At 46.1% G+C, this 6,890-nt stretch overlaps 1 pseudogene; it reads left to right on the top strand.

The window, feature by feature from the left end:
• The first annotated feature begins 4,684 nt into the window (after positions 1-4,684).
• LOC124596903 lies at positions 4,685-4,803 on the top strand (annotated as a pseudogene).
• The last annotated feature ends 2,087 nt before the right edge of the window (positions 4,804-6,890 follow it).

Raw genomic sequence — 6,890 nt, 5'->3', positions numbered from 1 at the left:
CAATCCGCTGAATTATAGACCCATATCACTAACGTGGATTTGCGGTAGGTTTTTGAACATATACTCTGTTCAAGCATTATAAATTACCTCAAAGAAAATGATCTGTTGGCACAAAGCTGGCACGGGTTCAGAAAATAGCTTTCTTATGAAACATACCTAGCTCTTTATTCACACGAAGTAATGCGTGCTATCGACAGGGGATGTCAAATTAATTCCACATTTTTAGATTTAAAGAAGGTTTTGGACTCCGTTTCTCACTAGCGGCTTCTAATCAAATTGTGTGCCTATGGAGTGTAGTATCAGTCGTGCGACTGGATTCGTGTTTTCCTGTCACAAAGGTCACGGTTCGTAGTGACCGACCGAAAGTCATAGAATAAAAGAGGAGTAATATCTGGCGTTCCCAAAGAAAGTGTTAAAGACCCTCTACTGCTCCCGGTCTTGATAAATGAATTAGGAGGCAACTTGGGCAGTCCTCTTAGATTGTCTGCAGATGATGCTGCCATTTGCCGTCTTATAAAGTCATCAAATCACCAAAACCATTTGCAAAATGACTTAGACAAAATATCTGTTGTTGTTGTTGTGGTCTTCAGTCCTGAGACTGGTTTGATGCAGCTCTCCATGCTACTCTATCCTGTGCAAGCTTCTTCATCTCCCAGTACCTACTGCAACCTACATCCTTCTGAATCTGCTTAGTGTATTCATCTCTTGGTCTCCCTCTACGATTTTTACCCTCCACGCTGCCCTCCAATGCTAAATTTGTGATCCCTTGATGCCTCAAAACATGTCCTACCAACGGATCCCTTCTTCTAGTCAAGTTGTGCCACAAACTTCTCTTCTCCCCAATCCTATTCAATACCTCCTCATTGGTTACGTGATCTACCCACCTTATCTTCAGCATTCTTCTGTAGCACCACATTTCGAAAGCTTCTATTCTCCTCTTGTCCATACTAGTTATCGTCCATGTTTCACTTCCATACATGGCTACACTCCATACAAATACTTTCAGAAACGACTTCCTGACACTTAAATCTATACTCGATGTTAACAAATTTCTCTTCTTCAGAAACGATTTCCTTGCCATTGCCAGTCTAAATTTTATATCCTCTCTACTTCGACCATCATCAGTTATTTTACTCCCCAAATAGCAAAACTCCATTACTACTTTAACTGTCTCATTTCCTAATCTAATTCCCTCAGCATCACCCGATTTAATTTGACTACATTCCATTATCCTCGTTTTGCTTTTGTTGATGTTCATCTTATATCCTCCTTTCAAGACACTGTCCATTCCGTTCAACTGCTCTTCCAAGTCCTTTGCTGTCTCTGACAGAATTACAATGTCATCGGCGAACCTCAACGTTTTTATTTCTTCTCCATGAATTTTAATACCTACTCCGAATTTTTCTTTTGTTTCCTTTACTGCTTGCTCAATATACAGATTGAATAACATCGGGGAGAGGCTACAACCCTGTCTCACTCCTTTCCCAACCACTGCTTCCCTTTCATGCCCCTCGACTCTTATAACTGCCATCTGGTTTCTGTACAAATTGTAAATAGCCTTTCGCTCCCTGTATTTTACCCCTGCCACCTTCAGAATGTGAAAGAGAGTATTCCAGTCAACATTGTCAAAAGCTTTCTCTAAGTCTACAAATGCTAGAAACGTAGGTTTGCCTTTTCTTAATCTTTCTTCTAAGATAAGTCGTAAGGTTAGTATTGCCTCACGTGTTCCAACATTTCTACGGAATCCAAACTGATCTTCCCCGAGGTCCGCTTCTACCAGTTTTTCCATTCGTCTGTAAAGAATTCGCGTTAGTATTTTGCAGCTGTGACTTATTAAACTGATAGTTCGGTAATTTTCACATCTGTCAACACCTGCTTTCTTTGGGATTGGAATTATTATATTCTTCTTGAAGTCTGAGGGTATTTCACCTGTCTCATATATCTTGCTCACCAGATGGTAGAGTTTTGTCAGGACTGGCTCTCCCAAGGCCGTCAGTAGTGCTAATGGAATGTTGTCTACTCCCGGGGCCTTGTTTCGACTCAGGTCTTTCAGTGCTCTGTCAAACTCTTCACGCAGTATCGTATCTCCCACTTCATCTTCATCTACATCCTCTTCCATTTCCATAATATTGTCCTCAAGTACATCGCCCTTGTATAAACCCTCTATATACTCCTTCCACCTTTCTGCCTTCCCTTCTTTGCTTAGAACTGGGTTGCCATCTGAGCTCTTGATATTCATACAAGTGATTCTCTTCTCTCCAAAGGTCTCTTTAATTTTCCTGTAGGCAGTACTTATCTTACCCCTAGTGAGACAAGCCTCTACATCCTTACATTTGTCCTCTAGCCATCCCTGCTTAGCCATTTTGCACTTCCTGTCGATCTCATTTTTGAGACGATTGTATTCCTTTTTGCCTGCTTCATTTACTGCATTTTTATATTGTCTCCTTTCATCAATTAAATTCAATATTTCTTCTGTTACCTAAGGATTTCTATTAGCCCTCGTCTTTTTACCTACTTGATCGTCTGCTGCTTTCACTACTTCATCCCTCAGAGCTACCCATTCTTCTTCTACTGTATTTCTTTCCCCCATTCCTGTCAATTGTTCCCTTATGCTCTCCCTGAAACTCTCTACAACCTCTCGTTCTTTCAGTTTATCCAGGTCCCATCTCGTTAAATTCCCACCTTTTTGCAGTTTCTTCAGTTTCAACCTGCAGTTCATAACCAAGAGATTGTGGTCAGAATCCATATCTGCCCCTGGAAATGTCTTACAATTTAAAACCTGGTTCCTAAGTCTCTGTCTTACCATTATATAATCTATCTGATACCTTTTAGTATCTCCAGGATTCTTCCAGGTATACAACCTTCTTTTATGATTCTTGAACCAAGTGTTAGCTATGATTAAGTTATGCTCTGCGCAAAATTCTATAAGGCGGCTTCCTCTTTCATTTCTTCCCCCCAATCCATATTCACCTATTATGTTTCCTTCTCTCCCTTTTCCTACTGATGAATACCAGTCACCCATGACTATTAAATTTTCGTCTCCCTTCACTACCTGAATATTTTCTTTTATTTCGTCATACATTTCATCAATTTCTTCATCATCTGCAGGGCTAGTTGGCATGTAAACTTGTACTACTGTAGTTGACATATCTGTATGGCACGATAAGTGGCAGTTGACTCTAAATAATGAAATTAGTGACGTCACCCACATGAGTACTAAAAGAAATCCGCTAAATTTCGGTTACACGATAAATCACACAAATCTGAAGACTATAAGTTCAACTAAATGCTTAGAGATTAGAATTATGAATAACTTAAATTGGAATTATCACTTGCAGCGGAGTCCCATTTGGCGGAATGTACCGCGAGCGGTCGTTGAGACACTGTTGGTAGCCCCTTGGTTCATCTGGTCGGTCGAGTAACCGGCAGTTGCACGTCATTTGTCCGTACTCATCCCCGCAGCCGTCTTTCTTCGCCGTCATGTGTGGTATGCGGTGCACCACAGTAGCCTCGAAGCCGGTTTTCGATACTGCCATTTTGCCATGCACTGTATACTTTAAGCACAGCGGCACGCTATCTATTTTTGTTTATATTCTCTTAATAAGTGATACTGGTTTTCCACTGTGGGGCTAACATTATTTTTGTTACAGTAAAAAAATCAAATGTTTCAAATGGCTCTAAGCACTATGGGACATCTGAGGTCATCAGTCCCGTAGACTTGGAACTACTTACACTTAACTAGCCCGCCCCGTTGGCCGTGCGGTCTAACGCACGGCTTTCCGTGCGGGAAGGAGAGCCTGGTCCCCGGCGCGAATCCGCTCGGTGGATTTGTGTCGAGGTCCGGTGAACGGGCCAGTCTGTGGATGGATTTTAGGCGGTTTTCCATCTGCCTCGGCGAATGCGGGCTGGTTCCCCTTATTCCGCCTCAGTTACACTATGTCGGCGATTGCTGCGCAAACAAGTTCTGTACGTAGGCGTACACCACCATTACTCTACCACGCAATCATAGGGTTACACCCGTCTGGTGTGAGACGTTCCCTGGGGGTCCACCGGGGGCCGAACCGCACAATAACCCTGGTTAGGTGTGGGGCGGCGGAGGGGTGAAGTGGACTGCGGTAGACGTCGTGGGGTAGTGGACCACCGCGGCTGCGGCGGGGACGGAGCCTCTCCGTCGTTCCTAGGTCCCCGGTTAACATACAATACAATACAATAAACCTAACTAACCTAAGGACATCACATATAGCCATGCCCGAGGCAGGATTCGAACCTGCGACCGTAGCAGCAGCGCGGTTCCGAACTGAAGCGCCTAGAACTGCTCGGTCACAGCGGCCGGCTGTTATAGTCAAACAGCACCCTGTGACCAGGTAGTTACCACGTGTAAACAAGCAACCTCCACACATCAGCTACTTTTCTGTGGTAGGGGGTTCGCTTCCTGCTACCGTTATGTGGCGAATCGAGCAGCTTTCATCCTAATTTTTGTTTTGAGTTGTTACAGGTGAGAAGCGTCCACGTCTACCTCCTAGAGGGCAACGGAAACCAGTTGTATGTAGTGGTCCCTTTAATAGAACAAACGTTTAGATGACTTATCTAGCTACGTCCATAGTTGCCTGAAGATGGTGCCACTGAGCCTCCGATACTGGTAGCAAAGTAAAATTATTAAATAAAATATCTGCTATTGGTATCTGGCAACGGCCTTGCCGCAGTGGATACACCGGTTCCCTTCAGATCACCGAAGTTAAGCGCTGTCGGGCGTGGTCGGCACTTGGATGGGTGACCAGCCAGACCACCATGTGCTGGTTGCCATTTTTCGGGGTGCACTCAGCCTCGTGATGCCAATTGAGGAACTACTCGACTGAATTGTAGCGGCTTCGGTCAAGAATACCATCATAACGACCGGGAGAGCGGTGTGCTGACCACACGCCCCTCCTATCCGCATCCTCCACTGGGGATGACACGGCGGTCGGATGGTCCCGGTGGGCCATTCGTGGCCTGACGGCAGAGTGCTTTTGGTATCTGTTTTCATCATGTCTTCGACCAGCCGGAGCCTCATTCTGTTTACAGAAGATGGAATTACAGTAAGTTTTTTTCGAGTCAACGGCAGGTAACCTGACGATCTTTTTTTTGAACAAAACCAGTAGCAAAATAATAAATTTTGCGTCACTTCCGTCATCGCACGCTTTTTGTTGGTTCAAATGGTTCAAATGGCTCTGAGCACTGTGGGACTCAACTGCTGAGGTCATTAGTCCCCTAGAACTTAGAACTAGTTAACCTAACTAACCTAAGGACATCACAAACATCCATGCCCGAGGCAGGATTCGAAGCTGCGATCGTAGCGGTCTTGCGGTTCCAGGCTGCAGCGCCTTTAACCGCACGGCCACTTCGGCCGGCCACGCTTTTTGTGTAGCTGCCATATTACGACCAAAATACTACAGACAACAAAGAGAAGCTTTTGGAGAGCGTACCAGTACCTTTCCCTTCCGCCCTCGGTCACACCGAGCGCACTGGAAAGTAGAAGTGTGGCTAAGCGACATCTGTACCGGTGCCATACGGCGGCTTCATTAAAGAGCCCACAGTGACAGCGGGGACACGGCCGGTTGCCAGCAGGTATGTCGGCGGAGAACTGCGCGAAGCTGCCACACGTGTACGTATGGTGTTTCGAAAGCGCCGGGTAGCTGCCGGAATACACACCTCGCTTTCCTAATGTCCAAACAGAGGGGCGCTGCTACCGAGCGAAAACGGTCCCCTCCCCGCCCCCCCCCCCTCCCCCCAACTACGCCGAGTTTACTCGCGATGATTGGACTAACCGACGCACAGCTGTGACGCGCTCGCGGCACCCTTTTACAGGCCAGGTCAGGCGCTTCGCCCACGCAACGCGACCGCACGCCGTTACGCAGCAGGTGGCGGAGCCTTGATTCCACTTTCCACAAATAGCGCTCTGCCCGCAAATTGCACGAGTGCAATCCAGGTCGTCCTATTCCTCTGTGCGACACTATTTCTGCCCGTCTGTGCGCTAGAGTCTATAAAAAAAGAGTAATGACTTTGCACGGAATGCCTGCAAGGTTGCGGTAACAGCTTCACGCTCTCTCTCCTCTGTCGCTCTTTTTCCCTTCGTGAGCAGACTGCGACACTACCCTTCCTCACTCGTATCCTGTACCAGTTGACAAGGACCGAGCGAGGTGGCGCAGTGGTTAGCAGACTGGACTCGCATTCGGGAGGACGGCGGTTCAATCCCGCGTCCGGCCATCCTGATTTAGGTTTTCCGTGATTTCCCTAAAGCTCTTCAGGCAAATGCCGGGATGGTTTCTTTGAAAAGGACGCGGCCGGCTTCCTTACCCATCCTTCCCTAATCCGACGAGACCGATGACCTGGCAGTTTGGTCTCCTCCCCCAAAACAACCCAACCTCAACCCAGTTGATAAGGTTCCCGCGTCTCCTCAAACATCTACCTTGGCCAAGAGCACGTCTCATATCATTGCTTCATTAAGTCACTAAAATTGACAGATCGCTTGCCAAAAATTACATATGTTGGCAGGCATATTCCGTCATCAGAACATCTGCAAAATGAATTGTAATTGCTATGGAAGTACTGACATAATGTGTAAATGACATAAACAGCAAAAACATTTAAAAATTTAGCAATTAATTTAGCTTACCGTAAAAATGCCTTAATACATGGTGTTACGTTTTAGAGTCCGCCATGGTGTGAGAACTAGCGCCTGCGCAGTGGTTGGTGTTCAGTTGCTTGGTCAGTTGAACAACGCGTCTTTGTTTACGACACCTGTGTTACAATCGGTCATTCGGTAGTGCATACGCAGCGAAGATTTCGCAATCAGTTCAATGGTACTCGACGCGGTGCTGTCCCATATCACCCGACAACAATAAAGTGGTTCA

The sequence above is a fragment of the Schistocerca americana genome, chromosome 2 (genome assembly GCF_021461395.2).
Source record: "Schistocerca americana isolate TAMUIC-IGC-003095 chromosome 2, iqSchAmer2.1, whole genome shotgun sequence".
Classification (NCBI taxonomy): domain Eukaryota; kingdom Metazoa; phylum Arthropoda; class Insecta; order Orthoptera; family Acrididae; genus Schistocerca; species Schistocerca americana.
Note: the sequence above shows the minus strand (reverse complement) of the source record. Positions and strands in the feature narration are given on the sequence as shown.